The sequence below is a fragment of the Sus scrofa genome, chromosome 7, assembly GCF_054392235.1.
Source record: "Sus scrofa isolate SSC_HxYL_T2T_F1_AM1 chromosome 7, Sscrofa_HxYL_maternal_Yorkshire_Landrace_v2.0, whole genome shotgun sequence".
Lineage (NCBI taxonomy): Eukaryota > Metazoa > Chordata > Mammalia > Artiodactyla > Suidae > Sus > Sus scrofa.
In genome coordinates this window covers 2,560,488-2,579,174 of record NC_139389.1, presented here as the reverse complement: position 1 = coordinate 2,579,174, position 18,687 = coordinate 2,560,488, and the positions used below count along the sequence as shown (strand labels likewise).

Here is an 18,687-nt window from a genome sequence, read left to right as displayed (position 1 = left end):
CAGAGCTTGAGCCTCCTGCGGAGGGAGAGAGAGAGGAAATCCTTCACCTAGAATGACAGCCAAAATCTGTTTTTTAAAAACAGCTTTTTCTCAAAATCTTTGCCCATTAATGTCTCCTCTCCCAACAACTCCTCTAATACTAGGACATGAAAAAAAAATCGCTTTTCCAAAAGATGACTTTGGAACCTCCAGGCTCCAGTGCAAATCCGAGGGAAGAATCCACACAAGGTGGGGCCAGGGTCTCCTGCTTTGGCAGCTGGTTCAGAGTGAAAAAGTCCCAAACCAGGGGCTCCGAACCTTCGCTGCACATTCCCTCCCCCCACCCCCCCCAGGAGCTGTGGACAGTCAGACACATGGATCCTGTCTGTGTGAGCACAAGAAACCACCCCTCTAAGCCATCATCTCACCGGAAGGGTGAGCAATGGTACCTGTCCCACGGGATCGCTGGGGACTAGCTGGGCGCTAAAGAGGACGTGGCCCTGGCTCACCCTCCTCCCTCCCCTCCTTAGCGCTCCCAGCGCTGTCCTAGGAGAGAGAGTACAAAGCAGGCCACTGGGAGATCTGGACAACTGGCTTCCAGAAAAGTGGCTTCTGGATCCCAGCATCACCTGGGAACTTGCTAGAAACCCAGATCCTCCAGCATCATCCCAGATCCACTGACGGTGACATCCTGGGGTGGGGTCCGCTGTTTATCCTTCAGCAGAACGCCCCAATGGTTCCAACTCTGCCAAACCCGAGACATTGCTGTCTTTATCTGTGGGGACTTCTAGAGGCGTCAGCTGCCTCTTTCCCTGCTCTGGCGCAGGTTGGACCCTTTAGCTGAATGGACTCCCCTACCCCATGGACCAGCCCTGGCCTTAAATTCTCACCAGGCCATTCAACACCAGCCCGGCTCCCAGCACCTTCCACCGGCTCAGCAGGAGTTGTTTGGTTGTCTGAGCACTGGCTGGATTCCAGGGTTCACTGCCCATGGAACTGGGGGGAGACAAGCACAGGGGTGGAGTCCCCAGCGGATCCAGGGCCATCATTTGGGGAAGAAATTACTTTCCTGTTTTGGTTTTGAAGTGGCCACTGCACTGACGGGTAATGACTCCGCTACTTCCCCCCCGCCCAGGACACAGAGGCGGACAAGAGGTCTCCTTTAAGGGCCGTGGGTATGTGCGTGCGTGAGGTTGCTGGCATACATGCCTGTGGGTTTGGGGTCGGTGAGGGCGGGTAGCTGGATTTGAGGAGAGAGAAGGGCAAGCCACGTCTGCGTAATAAAAGAGTTGTGCTAAATGGTCTGGTTTGGAAGTTTGGGACCAAGAAGGGCCAGCGCGGGGATGTGTTGGCCATGGAGATTTCCCAGCCCAGGGTGCTGGGCTTCTCCATGTGCTCAGCTCTCAAGCACGGGGGGGACGGGGCTCTTCCTGCTGTTACCTGGGGCCCCCGCAGACCCTAACCAGAGAGAGGCTCCCCCCGCCTCCCCGGCAGGCAGTCGGGCATGAGGCTGCGCTTTCAGGAGCCCCCCCGGAGAACGACCCTCCTGCTGGGTTAGATGCAGGTGTCAGGCAAGTGTGAATGCGGGCTGGAGAGCAGGCCTTTAGAGTTCCAGCTGGAACCCAGTGTCCCTGGCTGGTGGGCTCTTGACCTTATGAAATGCCTTGGGCTTTTCCCTAAACTGCATTCCTGTCCACCTCTGTGAATTTTATTGAGGCTCCCACACCTACGAAGAGGACTCCGGGATCTTGAGGGCATCGCCTATGCAGTGGATGCAAATGAGCTCAGGCTCTGGCTCACAAAACATGAACTCAACCCCTTGGCTGCTCTTCATTTCGAGGCGTCTTCTCGAGGGACCCAGCAGCAGTGACGACCACAGGGCATGCAAAGAATGAAGAGCCGAGAGCGTGGAAGTTGCTCTCTGCGGGGCAGCCTGGTCCATCTCAGCTGCTGCCAGTAGTTCAGCCACGAGCCGTCCTTGGTTGGCACTTCAACCTGCAGCGTCCCAGGCCATGGTGTCCAAGTGGGGTTTGCAGATGACTCTACAGCAGCAGAAGAAATGACGGGGACCTGTCCCTTAACAGAAAGGGCTCCAGAGCTTTTATCCATAGATGCAAGTATTGCAGCAGCGTTTTCACTGTGAAGCCCAAGCGGGAAATAGCTGAGCCCGTGACAAACACCGCCCGGCCCTGACCCGCCAGCTCAGCCTTCAGATTTTCATCCACAAGGGCTCTTCATGGGGCATCATTTTCTCTAAGTGTTTTACATCCTGAATATATAGATATTCACACGGACTCGGTGTCGCTCCTCATAGCATTAGGATGGTGATGGTTGTGGGTGAATTAAGGGCCGTGATCATAAACGTAAAACGTGTCTAGATGTTTGTGCGTCACGGCGGGGAAACCGCTTTACAGCTCTGCGTAAAACCCTTGTCAACGTCTACGGAATTGTTTTTGAAAAGTGAGGTTCTGGTACCAACGGAGATTTTGGGGGCAGAGACGTTAATAGAAAACACTGGATGCTGTTGCCATGGGGACCAGCGAAGGTGAGGATTGGTCCCTGCTGGGGCCTTCCTGGTTTGGTCAGAGGCAGGAGGCCAAGAGGGATGATTCTTCATGAAAGTAGAAGAGAAAAGGTGACGACGAGGGGACGGTGGGGGTGGGACCCTTCCTCTGACTGACGTCTAGAGCCATCTCCCTGCTTGGGCGGGAAACACACATGCCTCAGCTCCTTCGTTGACTTTGTCAGGAAAACAGGGGCAGGGGGCTGGGAGGAGGCACCCCCTGTACCCTGGCAGTGACCTCTCTGCCTGGGGTGAGCGGCGGGGGTTCCAGACACACTGGCAGAAGGGGCCAGACCAGGCCGATCTGGCTCCCGAAGAATGGTTATCAAGACGACGGCGAGGCCCAGGTACCTGAAGCCCTGGGTCTCGTACGTGGACTGGGGCTTCTCCATTGTGCACATGGGGACAAGGCTGGGGTGAGGCTTGTGCTCCGGAGACAGCCCCTCCCCCAGGACGGAAGTCCCATCCCTGCCCAGCCCCCTCCCTGGCCTGCTCCCCTCACTCCCTGCAGCTCTCCCCCCAGCACTCCCACCCCAAACAGCAGGCACCTTGACCCCAAACAAAAACCGCAGAGCAAACGGGACCTCCATGAGCTCCCCAGGCACACACCGTCCCCGCCAGCACCCACCCTTTGAGCTCCAGCTTCCCGGCCCGGGTCCCATAAAATGAAGGTGCCATGCTGTTTACCCTTCGGAAAGCTGAAACGGGAGGCCACCAAGGAAAAGTACGGAACGGAGTAAAGTGGAGGATTCTCTGACCAATTTTAATAAACCAAGTTTCCATGGCATGGCAATAGCCAATGAAATCATTGCAATGATTTGCAGTTAAGACTGGCTCATGTTGGGGACACACATTCAGCCAATTCTTCTGTTTTGCGGACCCTGTTATAAAAACCATTTGGAATTCACAGTTTTATGAAGTGATTGAGACCCAGTGGAGGTTGTAATGTCAGTGAATTAAAGACCAACCGTTGTATTTATCACGAGAGAGCTGAAATCTTTAGGTCGACGACCACAGACGATGTCAAGAGATCAAGCAGCTTTTTGCAAACAGAGTTATTTAGGGAGGCAGGTTGGGAAACCATATGACCTGTTGATAAAGCCGCCCATGGTATCAGGTCACCCAGTGCACAGGCAGCGTGGTGTTCCGAGGACCCAGGGACAGGCACAGAGCAGGGGGTGGACATCCCAGGCCAATGCTTGCTTGTCCGTAACTTTGCCAATTGCTTAATCACCAAACTTCGGGTTTCTCATCTGAAAAACAGGCACCGACTGCCTGCCTCATTGGGTCACTTAGGGTTTAATTCAATAATGTCTACAAAGCAGCCAGCATGATGCTTAGAGGGGTGTGAGAACCCATCAGACGACCCCCGCTTGTCTGAAAGAAGGGCTACAGTCCTGACTTTGGTAATTCTAAGTGAATATTTATATAATACTTTTTTTTTTTTTCTGAAAGAAGGGCTACAGTCCTGACTTTGGTAATTCTAAGTGGATATTTATATAATACTTTTTTTTTTTTTCTGAGCCCTTGGCATATGGAAGTTCCTGGGCCGGGGGTCAAATCCAAGCCATAGCTTTGCCCTACGCCACATGTGTGGCAACACTGGATCCTTAATTGCACCACAGCGGGCACTCCTGTATAGTACACTGTAAAACTGTAGCAAAGATCACAACTGAATCTGAACAGTGTGTTATTTCAAGCTTTCCTGCCCTCTGTGCGTGTACTAGCACGCACGTGAACACAGATGTGCCGGCATTCCATTCCATTGTACTGTCCGTCCTGCTTTTTGCCCCATTCAGGGTTATTTTCACACAGTCTAGATATGGGCATTCTTGTATTTCATCTGTGAAGGCTACAATACAGAATATCACAGAAGCTGGAGGAGGTGCTGGCCCATGATGCTAACATTTGCTTCCCTGAAGCCCCAGGGTTCTAGGAAACTCACCAAACCATAAGACCCAGTCAGATCTGTTAGCAAGTCACTTACCACCTGCCAGGACCCTCCGGGCAGCCGGGCTTGGTCTTCAAAGCCTGTGTCTGGCTCCTCTCCAGAAGCCTCCCGTCCCCCTCCGTTTGCCCCCCTCTTGCTGAGACCGCTCGGTCCCCGGTGCCTCTTTCTAGGACGGGTTTTCCAGCCCCTGCCTATTAACGATGAGCCCAGAAGAGTCTCTGTTGGGAGTGGGGGGCTGTCCTGTGCACCCCAGGACGTATTTCCACATCTCTGGTCCCGACCCACTCGATGCCGGTAGCACCTGCCCACAAATTATGACAACAAAGGCGTCTGTAGAAGTGGCCGCTGTCCCCTGGGTTGAGCACCGGTGTCACGGGACGTCGTCGGTTTGCTCTGAGCGCCCCTGGCTCGGCCTCCACGTCATTCTCAGCACCGTGTCCTTCCCGGGAGCTTCGTCTCCATCACAGGACTGGAGCTCTGTGGCTGATGCGGAACAGAGCACGTGGCGGCTGGACCAAGCAGGGGGATTTCAACCCAGTGTAGTTATCAGTAGGATAAGGAAGGCCGTCGAGCATAATGGAAAGTCCCTCTGCCTTTCCAGGGCCGGCCGTTCATCGGTAGCCGAGAACAAGTGACTCTGAAGGCCACTGGGAGGGACCGTGTGTCGAATGATGGACTCATCATCCGGCGTTTATGGAGCCGACACCTGGGTTTGGCACATGGCCGCAGGGGAGTGTCCGACAGGCGTCCAGCCTCGGGGGCAGACCAGCGCAGACACCTGTAAAACCCCGTGGTTTCACTGGCAGACGGATGGATGCACGAAGTGTGGTCTATCCACACAGAGAACTAGGATTCGGGTTAAAAAGGAAGGAAGCGCCAAGCCAGGCTACACGGTGGGTGACGCTTAAGGACTTTATGCTCGTTGAAATAAGCCGGTCACAGAACAGACACTGCAGGTGCCACTTAACCAAGGAAAGCAGCCGAATTCACAGAGACACAAAAGAATGGGGGTCGCTGGGAGGAGGGGGGTGGGCAGTTCCTGCTCCTTGGTGTCCTGGACTGATGAGTTGTGTCCCCTCCAGATTCTTATGCAGAAGCCCAACCCCCAGTGGGACTGTAATTGGAGATGGGCCTCAGGGAGGGGACCCAGTGAACCCAGACGGTGAGGGTGGGGCCCTCAGAGGACCCTCCCCCTCCCTTTCTCTCTCTCTCCCCCTCCCCCTTCCCTCCCTCTCTCTCTCCCCCCCTTCTTCCTCCCTCCCCCCTTCTCCCTCCCTCTCTTCTCTCCCCCCTCTCCCTCTCTCCCCCCTCCCTCTCTTTCTCCCTCTCTCTCTCCCTCCCCTCTTCTCCCTCCCCCTCCCCACGCAGGAGCAGAGAAAAGCCCACTCCAGGACTGGGGCGGGAAGGGAGCCACGTCTTCTACAAGCCAGAAAAGAGTCCCCAGCAGACACCTTCCCGACAGCACTTTGATCTTGGCCTTCCAGCCCTGGAACTGTGAGAAGGTCACTGCCTTGGTTTAAGCCTCCCTGTCTGTGCCATTTGTCACAGCGGCCAGAAGACCAAGGCAGCGGGGTGGAATTTCCATCCAAGATGGTGGGAAGGTGAGAACGTTCTGGAGAGGAAGGCGGTGCTGGCTGCACAGCAGTGGGAACTACTTACCGCCACCTCGCTGTGCCCCAGAGTGTTCAGATGGCACGTTTTGTGTGGGTGTATTTTGCCACAATAAAGAAGCCACACACACAGCGGTACCTGTTGTCACAGGGGGCAGGAGGAGGAGGCTGGGGTGGGAGGGAAAGAGTGGGCACCGCGGAGAAGCACCCAAGGAGCAAACGCCCAGACAGGAAGCGGAGGGACCGGCGACTTGTGTGCTGTCGCTGGAGTGGGAAGTGGCGTGCGAGGCAGGAAGCAGGTCAGTGACAGGCCCTGAGGCCACGGCCGTGAGCGCCTAGAACAGCCTGGAATGGCCAGGAGCCCAGACTTCTTCCCGCACATGGCAGGGGCCGTTCAAGGACTGGGGACAGGAAATAGTGGCCAGAGGTGTGGCTGCGTGACGGATGGATGCGAGGCCCCAGCAGGTCGTGAACTCCTGTGCGAGTGTGAGCGGCATTCTGTTGTCGTTATTGCAGGGACAGCTGCAGGTGACACACAGCGTCTGGTTCTGCGGAGGGTTCTGGGGGGCAGCGTGGCTCACAGAGGCCGGGGCAGGAGGCTCGCCTTCTCGCCCAGGAGACCCCTCTGCCTGGAGGGTGTCGCCGGGATGAACAAGGGAGGTGACACGCCTGGGACACAGCCTCGGCCCCAGAGACAGCGGGTTAGACACGAGCGCCGGCCAGGCCTCGGGCTTATCGATGGGGCTGTTACAGTCAGCGGAGTTCCAGAAGACTCGACGCAGAAAAGACAGGACTCTGTGGGGCGTGAGGAGTGACGGGAGGGAAGTTGGCCGTTTCGAAGAATGAGAGCCGCATGGCTCCCGGCTTTTACTCAGGCGGCCAGGGCCCTCCCCACCCAGCACCAGCTCAGCCCCCAGGGGTGAGCCTCCGCCAGTCCCCCCGAAAGCCTGGGGAACTGGGGGGGAAGCCTGACTTTAGGTGAGGGATCCGTGCCTGGCAACAGAATCTTCTTTCCCTGCTGACTTACCTGAGAACCTATAGGCCGTCCGTTGGTTTCTGATAGATTTTCACTTTGAAGGGGGCACTTAGAGCTGTCTCTGTACCCCACGCTTCACTTGTAGCCCCAGGATGGACACGTGTGCGCGCACACACACGCACATACACACACACACACACTCACACACACACACACACACACACAGAGCCCTGTGAGGCAGGTGGCTTTTAAAGGAAGGCCGGGGCAAATCCTTGAGCAATCATTTCCCAGGATTGCTGTTTTGAAAGTTCAGACGAAGAGCAGTGAGGGTCACACTGCAAACACCAGGCAGCAGGTAGGAGGTTCATGGTCACAGGTGTGCAGAGGTGAATTCCGTGAGATACTTAGTGAAGGAGTTTCTCTGTCATTTCAAGGCGAGGGGTTTTTTGTTTGTTTGGGTTTTTTTTTTTTTGCCAATTTGGGGTCATCTTCGTGAATTCGGGGTGTTCCTGAGCCTGCCCCTCTCCCCGGTCCCACATCTCACCCATCCCCATGGCACTAGGGGGAGGACCTGCCTGGACCCCCGCCCTGTCTTGGCTGCCCCGGGGATGGTCAGAGGCCTGGGGTCGGCAGCCTCTGGCCCGGCTGCTCTCCTGCTGCCCATGGTCCTGCCCAAGACGTGGGGCTCAGACCCCCCACCCCTCAGCCACTTGCTGGAGCTGCTGGGCTCAAACCCAGGGCCATTTCTGGTCTGTCCCCGTCCTGCCTCAGGTTAGGAAGGGCCGTGCCCTTCTGCAAAGCTGCTCTCTTCAGCTGTGGCACATCCAGAAGAGAGCCGGCCACTGGACGTGCGCTGGGGGAACAGAGTCCTCGTTCCTAGGAGAGGATCTGGGAGGGGTCTCCCTGGCCTGAGAGCACCTGTGTGCAGTTAACGTGGGAGGGCGGCCGCTCCGCGTGCCCTCCTGTCACGTGAGGATGTGAAAGTAAGAAGCTCGAATTAACATCAGTGCAATTTAGGAGTTCCCGCTGTGGCTCAGCAGATTAAGAACCTGACTAGTATCCATGCGGACTTGGATTCCATCCCTGGGTTAAGGATCCCGTGTTGGCGTGGCTGTGGTGTAGGTCACAGACACGGCTCAGATCCCGTGTTGTTGTGGCTGTGACTTAGGCTGGCAGCTGCAGCTCCAGCCTGGGAACTTCCATATGCCGCAGGTGGAGCCCTAAAAAAAAAGAAAAAAAAAATTAGTGCAATTTTGACTTGGGCTCAAGTGAGTCATGTTAATGCGACCTTTCACCCATCAAGCACCACTCCCTCCAGTGGGGTGGCTCATCCCCCCCTTCCTGTCCTGAGTCCCTTTCCTGTTCTCACCTGGACCACAGGCTGTCGGGCATCGAAGGCACACTGCCCACAGTCAGCTCTAGCCCAGCTCAGCCGTGGGGAAGTGGCAGCTGCAGTGCTGGCTAGGCTGATTGGAAGGATTTCCAATCGCCTCTTGCTCCCATTTCCTTGGAAGAAACCTCCAGTGGTCTCCACGGGGAGTTACAGGACCCGCTCAGGGTGTTTCCCGCACCACTGCTGCAGACGCCGGAAGGGGCTCTGGGACCTGGGACAGCACCCCCCCCCAGCATCCACATCCCCAGAGGAGAATCCACTGGGCACCGGAGCCTGCGGTGCGGACCTGGGCCCTGCTGCAGACGTCTCCCCACAGAGCCAACCCTGAGGCCGGACTCACAGCAGCAGCAACCACCCGGGAACTTTGAAGAATGAGGTTTATTACTCTCAGGTTCTGGAGGAGACACGGCTTGCCTGGCCCCATGATGAGGCTGTTGGGAGGCCGGGAGAGGAAGAGAGAGAGAAGGGCCTGGGGTTCTACCTCTACTGGGTCCAGGGTGGGGTGCCTAGGGTTTGGTTGGTTCGTTCTTTGTGGGTGAATTTATAACAAGAGAGCAGGAATTAAAGTGCAGGAGGGAAAGCAGGGCCAGTTTTATCTTTTATCTTATCTGGGTCACCCCTGGCTTCCTAAAAGGGGAACTTCGGGTGGAGTGGCGGCTCTTTAGCTCCCCGTGAAGGAGAAGGGGGGTGTCTTTGAAGTGGAGGTTTAATGTCCAGAACTTACACTCCCATCAGAAAAGCTAATTGTCGGGCACTTACCCTGCAGGGGTCATCTGGGAAATGGCTGCTCCCACTTGATCCAGTTGTTTTAAGAGGCCCTGAGCCAGAATCATGGGCTCCTCCACCCTGAATCCCTGACCCACAGGAGCCACGTGAGGTAGTCCGTGGTTATTTGTTATTTTCAGCTCTTCCTTTCCGGGATCACTGCGGAACCGAGCAGGGCCCTGCGGGCTCCTGGGCACTCAGGCCTTTCTGGGGCCTCCATTGCTATTTTCAGGGAATAAGCCTCTGCCTCGGTGACCCGTCCTGAGTTCCAAAGGGCAGTTGCTCATCGGGGAAGGGAGGGGACACGGGACCTGGGAGACCAGCGTGCAGCCTCGGGGCAGGTCCTGGTTCCCCCTCAAGGAGCGGGCCTAGCAGTGTCTTTGAGCCTTTCTGCAGAAGTAAAACCCCCGACAAATGGAGGACCTGCTAGATGAAGCCTTCTTCATTCAGGAAGGAGGAGAGCCACCAGCACCCGTCCTGGGGCCACCAAACACCAGCTTTGAAAGACATCGCAGGCTCGCCTCCACCCTGACACGTATCTAGGGCCCGATTTTCCACTCCCCAAAACTATGAAACCACCTCCTAACCTCTCCCAAGGCAGGCGCAGTCTTTAAGGCACTGGCCTGCTGTAGCCCCTCTGCCCAGCAAAGCAATAAAGCTGTTTCTCCTTCACCCCAAACTCTGTCTCCAAGTTTCTATTCAGCACCAGAGGACAGAGGCCGGGTTTCGGGAACAGCTGGTTCTGTAGGCAGAGGAGATGCCGGGAGCAGAGGCAGGAGGCTGAGGTCTGGATGCAGGGCTCCGGGTTGCCCGTGCATCTGGGATGGGTCCCTGTGGCTTCATACGCTGGTGAAGGGAGCAGGGGTTCTGTGTTGGGAAACTTGACAAATGGGTCGTTCTGGAAAAATGGTCCTTAGATGAACTGACGTCCAGTGAATCGATTTTCTGTGAATCACCCAGAGCTGGGATACCTAGTGGGCTTTCATTCTGGAATCCTAGAGCCAGAGTTTCCGAAAGAATTTCCATCGCGGTGTGTTAAGGTGGGGTGGATCGGACTAAGTAATAGGTGGTAAGGACAGGGCTCACCTCTCTGTGTGTCTTCCCCCCCCCTTCCCCCCTCCCTCTCCCTCCCCTCTTCCTCCTCTTCCTTCTTCTTCTCACCTACCCCCCCCCATGTATCTGGGTCATTGTAGAACAAATGTAATCAATTTCCTATCCAGAGATAACAGTACTGCTTTCCAGCATCTGTGACTATGTTTGGGGGTAAACTCACCTCTACGGGATGATGAGAAGGATGTAATTTGCAGGTAAAATAAAAAGAGAAATTGGAGTCATAAATACCATCTCCCCAGATGCTTAAAAGATGCCAGTACCCCTCTCCCAAAGATGTGGGTTCCTCCTTGTACACAGCCTTCTTGTGCCCGCGAGCAGGCAGCCGCCGCTGCTACGGAAGGATTCTGCGAAGCCCAGCTTGAGAAGCCCAGTTTCTCCCAGTGAAGTGGGGAAATGGGAGGCGGGGTTACTGGGCACCCTTGGGGTCGCGGCGATAAGAGCATGGCCCCTTAATCCTCCCCGCTCCCTCTAAGGAAGGTTCCGCTGACCCCATTGCACAGATTGGCAATTCATGTGACGGTGGTTAGGCAAGTTGCCACGAGTCACCTGGCTGGCGATGGGGACCATGTCCTGAGCTGGCCCTCGGTTCTGGGGCTCGTTCGTGCTCTGCTGCCACATGAGGCCTGCATGGGCATTGCGGGCGATGCCCCCCAGCTCTAAAGGCATCGTGGTGAATGCACAGTGCTGCCCAGGAGCAGGGCTGCCTGAGGGCTGAGGCTTCCGGAGGATGAGCAGCGAGCTGAGAACCTAATTACAGGGGGAGGGACGTCCATGACCGTTGGGGGATCAGCCCTGCAGAGTCTTTTGGAACCAGAGCCTGGGCCCAGTGTCTGATCCCGGCCCGGGGCTCTCACAGCATCTGCTGCCTGGTTTGCAGCTTCTGTGTCCCTCTTCCCCCAGCTCCCTGAGGGCAGGGCCATGGCCCAGTGTCCTGGTGTCCCCACCCAGCGGCCAGCCTCACTGAGGGATTTCTGGGAGGATCCGAGGCTCTAACTCTTGGGTCTAGGACTCAAGCGCAGAGCTGGGGCACAGAAGGAGCCCCCCAGCTGCCCTGGGCTGGTGGAGGCTCGATGGCATCTCCACGTGATGAGCCCTCTGGAAGCAGAAGCAACAGGCTGGGAGCAGGTGCAAAACCCGCAGCCTGATCCTGTGCTGAGTCAGGCTGAGGCCTCCCGGGGGCCCTGCATGGAATCAGGGAGGCCCCTCCTCAAAAGCATCTCTAACAAGATGCTCCCAGGCTTTTCCTCTCGTGAGCCCCAATCAGAGTTGTCTGTGCTGCAAACCTGGTGTTTGGTAGGCAGGTCTGCCAGGCAGCCAGGCAATGAGTCCACAGACACAGGCTGGGCCCCAGGGAGGGCCGCCTCGGGGCTGAGGACAGGATGTGGGAGAGGACAGGACAGACCTGCAGGGTGGCGTTCCGTCCTCTCTGCTCTCCTCTGGGCTCCTTCCTCCCCAGGCTTCTCCTTTTCCACATTGTCTCCCGGTCTCTGCCTAACTCCCTCCCTCCCTCATCTCAGAAGCAGGTCTTATGTCTAGTCTTCCTCCTCGTTTCATAGCCCGCCGTCTCCATCAGTCCCTGAACTTTCATTCTCTTTTATTATTTTATAATACCTTTATATGCCATCCCCTGCCTCCAGAAAGGACCTATTCTAAAGGGCTTAAATATGTCTTCAAGGAAGTCTCGATGCTGAAAGCTATGGATGGGGTTATTCTACGTGTGTGCGTATTTCCAGGTATAGTCATTTTCTTTCATTAGACTCACAGATCAATCCGTGCAGCTTGACGCATCCTTGGCCAGCGCGTGCATGAGCGCAACTGTCCCAGTCATGATCTGGAAGACCCTCCTGGCCCCAGAAAGCTCCGTCGTGTCCCTTTTTCGTCAGCCCCCACCCTCTGGAGAACTAGTGTGGAGATTTCTACTTCCCACATTCATTTCCTGCTCTGGAAGTGGAGTCGCCCACTGAACGGTCTGTCACGTCTGGCTGCCTTCGGGCACCCCTGCGGTTCACCCCTCTGCGGTGCTGAGCTGTGTCCCATCGCGCAAGCCTGTGGACTTTGTCCATCCACCAGTTGGCAAGCGCTTGGGTTCACTCACATTTGACTGGTAGGAATGAAGCGGCTGTGAACGTTGGGGCACAAGTCTTCTTCTGGATAAGTACCCCGGCGTGGAATCGCGGGGTCCCTGGGGAAATGCATGCTCAACTCTACAAGAAGTTGGGATGCTGCTCCCAAATCCTGCACCGCGCCATTGCCCGCAGTGCTGGTGGATGGTCCGCGCTCGTGGGCGGCTGAGAACATCTCATTGCGGTTCGGACTGACCTTTCCCCTGGTGGCTTATGAAGTTGGGGATGTTGTCATGGGCTTACCGGCCATTTGCCTTTATAAAGAGTCTAGATCCTTTCCCATTTAAAAAATCAGGTTTATATTTCCACTGAAAAATTTTAGAAGTTCCATCTGTATTCTAGACTTCTGCACTATAAATACTAGGAAAATACTTTTCCCTAGTCTGCAACTTGCCTTTTCATTTTCCTAACGGTGCCTTTTGACAAGCAGACATTTTTATTTTAACGAACTCTATCGTCTCAAGGCTTTTTTGTTTTGTTTTGTTTCCTGGCAGGGGCTTTCTGGTATGACCCAAGAAATCTTTGCCTGTATTCCCCGAAGTTCATGAACGTATTCATCTCTATTTTCTTCTAGAAGGTTTCTATCTTGAGCTTTGAAGTCTAACTCTGTGATCCATCTTGAGTTCGTTTTTATGTGTCATATGACGTAAGGGTTGAGGTTCGTTGTTCTTTCCATACAGTTGTTCCAGCACCATTCGTTGAAAAGTTTTCCTTCCCCCACTGAATTTCCTCGAAGCTTGTGTGTATAACTTACATTAACGGTATTGTGCTACAAGTTCCACTGCTGCTTTTTTACATTTTTTAATTAACGTATAGTTGACGAACAATTTTCCTTTAACTCCGGCTGTACAGCAAAGGGACCCACTCCTATGCACACATACACATTCTTTTTTCCTCACACTGTCTTCCGTCAGGGTCTAACCCAAGAGGCTGGATAGAGCGCCCTGTGCTGTACGGCAGGGCCCCATGGCTTATCCGTTCTAAACGTGATCGTTTCTTAATGTTTTCACTTCATGCAGCGTCTGTAAGACCCTCCGACACTGCCACGGTCAGTCATTTAACTGCCCACCCATATGCATTCATTTAATCATTCAATAAATAGTGATGCGGTGGTGACGAGCACAGAAACTGTCTCTGTTTTCATGAAGCTTATAATCTGGTGAGGGTACTGGCTGGAGTACATGCAGCCAGTGATAAGCGCACTAAGAAGAGTGAGGTGGGGAGTTCCCGTTGTGGCGCCGTGGTTAACGAATCCGACTAGGAACCATGAGGTTGCGGGTTTGATCCCTGCCCTTGCTCAGTGGGTTAAGGATCCGGCGTTGCTGTGAGCTGTGGTATAGGTTGCAGACGTGGCTCAGATCCCGCCTTGCTGTGGCTCTGGTGCAGGCCGGTGGCTACGGCTCCGATTGGACCCCTAGCCTGGGAATCTCCATGTGCCTCGGGAGTGGCCCTAGAAAAGGCAAAAAAAAAAAAAAAAAAAAGAAGAAGAAAGAAGGAAAGAGTGAGGTGGGATGCACAGAAAGAGGTTTTTTGATATTGAGCTGGAGGACCTGTGTATATACTTTGGGTATATTTACCCCTTATTGGTCATACCACTTGCAAATATTTTCTCCCATTCAATAGCTGGTCTTTTCATTTCGTTAATGATCTCTGCTGTGCACAAAGCTTTTTAAGTTTAATTGGGTCCCATTTGCCTGTTTTCGCTTTTGTTTCCTTCGCCGGAGGAGACAGATCCAAAAAGAAAAATTGCCGTGATTTATGTCAGAGTGTTCTGCCTGTTTTATTTTTAAATAGATTATTTGTGGTTGTTTTATAATTTGTTTCAAATGATCCCAGTGTCTGAAGTCTTTAGAGAATACATCTATTTTGGGTTTTTTTTCCTCCGACTCCCATTTAGGGAAGCTTGCTTTCCCGTGATTTTGATGTATCCATATATTTTTAAATTGTGCACTCTTATTTGGCTGAATTCCTTGTGGAGGCCTGAGGGCCCGAATCTGGGATGGTTTCTACCAGAAAGAAATCGCGTTTGATTCCGTTGACACCCAAGTTTGCTACATTTGGAACGATTTTAATTTCATTTGATGTATGCATTTATTTTGTCTTTTTAGGGCCGCACCCTCAGCATATGGAAGCTCCCAGGCTAGGGGTCCAATCGGAACTGCACCTGCCAGCCTACACCACAGCCACAGCAACGTGGGATCTGAGCCACATCTGCAACCTACACTGCAGCCCACGGCAACACTGGATCCTTAACCCACTGAGCAAGGCCAGGGATCAAACTCACATCCTCAGGGATACCAGTCAGGTTCTTAACTCTGGAGCACAAGAATGCCTAATTATAAACGCATGTTTCTCGCCATTGAGGCGGCATAAATTCAACACCAGATCCAAGTGAGGAAAGGCCAGTGATTAGAAATTCTCAGGGGGTTATTGCTGGGGTCATTCAGCAGATGTATTTCTTGAGTGACTCCTTCATCTCGGGCAAGGGTGTTTTTTAAGTTAAGCCTTTTACTAAAAATGGGACCCCTCTGAGCGCCCTGGCTTCACGGGAAGAGGCCCAGGGGTCTCTCGGCCCCCAGATCTTGCCCACCCTCCTATGACAAGCTGTTAACACCCAGCGATCCAGGCTCTTGGGTCCCCGTTTGCCCTAGAACGTTCCCTCACGTACATCCCACAGGCCCTCAGCACCCAGGTCCAGGCTCTGTGCCGGGGCTGGGGCTCCGGCAGCGCTCAGGCCATCAGAGGCCCCTGCCCAGGGAGCCCGCTTCCTCAGGAGGCGCCTGCCTGTCACCTTCACTGACAGCACTTGAGTCAACACGTCATTTGCCGACGGAGCGGGTCCAGACTTGCTTGCAGAGGGACGCGAGATGCTGTTTTAAAACGTTGCAACCTTTATCCAGCCTCACGATGTTCCCGGGCCGCGTTTTCCCGGCTGTCTCGTCCGCAGGACGTCGGGAAGCAGGCAGATCCTTGATTTTTAAAACCCGCGTGACTTCCGTTGCTTCTCCTCAGCCACCTTCATGGTTCTAATACCGTTTCTGAGCTGCGGGAAGGTACACAGACGCTCACTGAAACGTTGGGCTCTGTTCGCTCTGTTCGCTCTGCGCTGGTGTGATCTGTCGTGTGATGGGATGCTGTGCGCTGTCCTTAAATTTCTCACTCTCTGCTCCTGGGAACTCAGCGTTCCTTGCATCTGTCAAAGCAATAACTGCCCTCCTAACCATAAAGAATTAGAAAATCAGAAAACAAATATATTAAACACGTGTTTTCAAACCTTGGACAACGGGCAGCACGAGCCTGGGATGCCCGAGAGAAAGGGATCCTTGGAGGGAGGCCTGCGGTTACCCCAGCTCGTGGCCTGGAGCTGGTTTCTAGGCTCAAGGGCAGGGGGGGGACCCGGGAAAGCGCAGCCGCTCCCCCCGTGGTGAGGGAGGCACAGGATTGGGGAGGAGGAAGCGTCTAGAATTGGCTGGACCCTCTCCCAGGGCTGGAGAGGAGGCAGCGATGCGGAGACAGAGGAGGCCCCTGGGGTCTTGCCGAGCAGACTCCCCGGCCCCAGGGAAGGCCCCGCGGGAGAGCGCTACACCTGGACTCCTGGAGGTCCCACAGGGTGGGACGTGCACAACCCCACCAATTACGAGAGACCGTACAGGTCAGAAGGCACTGGGGAGAGTTCTTGGAAGGGCCACCGATCCACAGCAAAGCCACGTTGTGCCTGGCGTGAGGCTGCTCTGGGTGCAGCCTAGTCAGCCAGGAAAGCAAGGCTGGGAAGGGCCGGTCTGCTCGGCAAGGAGCTCAACTGCAAGCCGGGACCCAGACCAGTGCCTTCGAAAGGAGTACGACAAAATCTAGCCCTCACCAACCTAAAATTTCTTGCTGCTCGACATTTCAGTTTTGATTACAATTTGTATCAATTAATCTTTCTTTTTTTTAAAAAAAAATTTGTGTGTGTGTGTGTGTTTTGGGGGCCACACCCGAGGCACATGGAGGTTCCCAGGCTAGAGGTCCAGAGCTGTAGCTGCCGGCCTACACCACAGCTGAGCCACAATGGGAACTCCCTTAAAATATTTTTTTCACTGAAGTATAGTTGTTTTATAATGTTGTGTTAGGGAGTTCTCGTCGTGACTCAGTGGTTAACGAACCCGATTAGTATCCATGAGGACATGGGTTTGATCCCTGGCCTCACCCCGTGGGTTAAGGACCTGGTGTCGCTGTGAGCTGTGGTGTAGGTCGCAGATGCGGCTTGGATCTGATGTTGCTGTGGCTGGGGTGTAGGCCGGCAGCTGCAGCTCCGATTTGACTCCTAGCCTGGGAACCTCTGTGTGCCATGGGTGTGGCCCTGAAAAGCCAAAAAATAATGATAATAATAAAATAAAAATAAAGGAAATTTAGAGGGATTAGGTACCAGACTACTCAGCAAAATATATATATATTTTTTATTTTTAGTGTCATACATCCCAGCAGCTACGAAGAATATTCTAAATTAGTGCTTCTCAATTGTTTTTTCATTGCTGTCCCCCTAAGGAGACTTTTTAAAAAGCTTTTTTTGTAATTGTTCCATCCCTATGAAATTTTAATACTGCCCTTAAACTGACACCTCTTTAAATGCCAACGCACGAATGTATATAAAACACAAAGAGAATAACATTTTCCTGCCCCGCGGGGTCAGTAAATACCCCATTGAGAACGTGTGCTTCAGATCCTATGCAGGCTATTCCTTCAGTCACTTTAGCTGCTGCAAGTAGCACCTTCGTGGTTATTTGCCTGCCTTGCCGTTTTCTAGCAACAATAAATTAGAAGATAAAGAAAAAATGTTAATGTGTTTAGTGACCAAAAAAAGAGAAATATTTAGGGATCAATCTGACAAAAGATGTTGAAAATTGGGACACTGAACACTATAAACAGGGCTGAGAGGAGTAAGATATCATTTCAGTAGGGAGGTATGGGCACCCCAGGAAGACTCCAGTGCTACCGTGGTACCGATTCTCCCCACATCCATATATGGATTCAATACATTCCAGTAGGATGTCCAGCAATTTTTTTAGTAAAAATTAGCAATCTAGTTCCAAAATATATATGGAAATTAAAAAATCTAGAATAGGAGTTCCCATTGTGGTGCAGCGGAAACGAATCCAACTAGGAACCAGGAGGTTTTGGGTTCGATCCCTGGCCCTGCTCAGTGGGTTAAGGATCTGGTGTTGCTGTGAGCTGTGGTGTGGGTCACAGACGCGGCTCGGATCCCGAGTTGCTATGGCTCTGGTGTAGGACAGAAGCTGTAGCTCCAATTTGACCCCTAGCCTGGGAGCCTACATATGCCGTGGGTGTGGCCCTAAAAACCAAAATAAAAATAAAATTAAAATCGAGAATAGACAAAAAAAATTGAGAAAGAACGACATTGGAGGATTTACACTGATTTTAAGACTTACCACAAAGCTATAGTAATCGACACTGTGGTAATTGTGTGGAGACAGGCATATGGACCCACGGAACAGAACAGAGAGTCTAAAAATAGACCACACACATATGGTCAATTGCTTTCTGTCCAGGCTGCCAAGGAATTTCAATGGAGAGAGGGCAGTCTTTCCACAAAGTGGTGCTGGGATAACTGGATATCCATATGGAAAAACAGGGACACTTACCTTACTCCATATAAAAAATTAACCCCAAATGGATCTTATACCTAGCTGTGAAAACTAACACTATAAAATTTCCAGGAGGAAATCTTTGCCATCTTGAATTAGGCATAGAAGTCTTAGACATGATCTCCCAAAAAAGCATAAATGTAAGAGAAAAAATGACCAATTGGACTTCATCAAAATCAACAACTTTGAACCTTTGAACAACATGGTTAAAAAAATAAAGACCGAGAACATATGTGACATAAAGTACTAGTATTCAGAACGAACGTGTAAAGAATTCTTGCAACTCAAGAATAAGACAACGACAGGTAAAAAATGGGGAAAACATTTGAACAAACAAAATACACAATGACAAAAACACAAAAAAAGATATTCAACATTAGATTACTAGTCATAAGGGAACACAAATTAAAACTACAGATATACTGTAACAACCTAAATGTCCATTGACAGAGGAGTGGATCAAGAAGATGTGGTACATATACACAATGGAATATTACTCAGCCATTAAAAGGAACGAAATACCAGCATTTTTAGCAACATGGATGGACCTAGAAATTATCATGCTAAGCGAA

General features: G+C 52.9%; 1 long non-coding RNA gene across 1 annotated transcript in view; it reads left to right on the top strand.

Moving 5' to 3' along the window:
* LOC146401141 (uncharacterized) overlaps positions 1-18,687 on the top strand; it is a 59,562-nt gene that overhangs the window by 19,727 nt on the left and 21,148 nt on the right. The gene's annotated exons all lie outside the window — the stretch shown is intronic.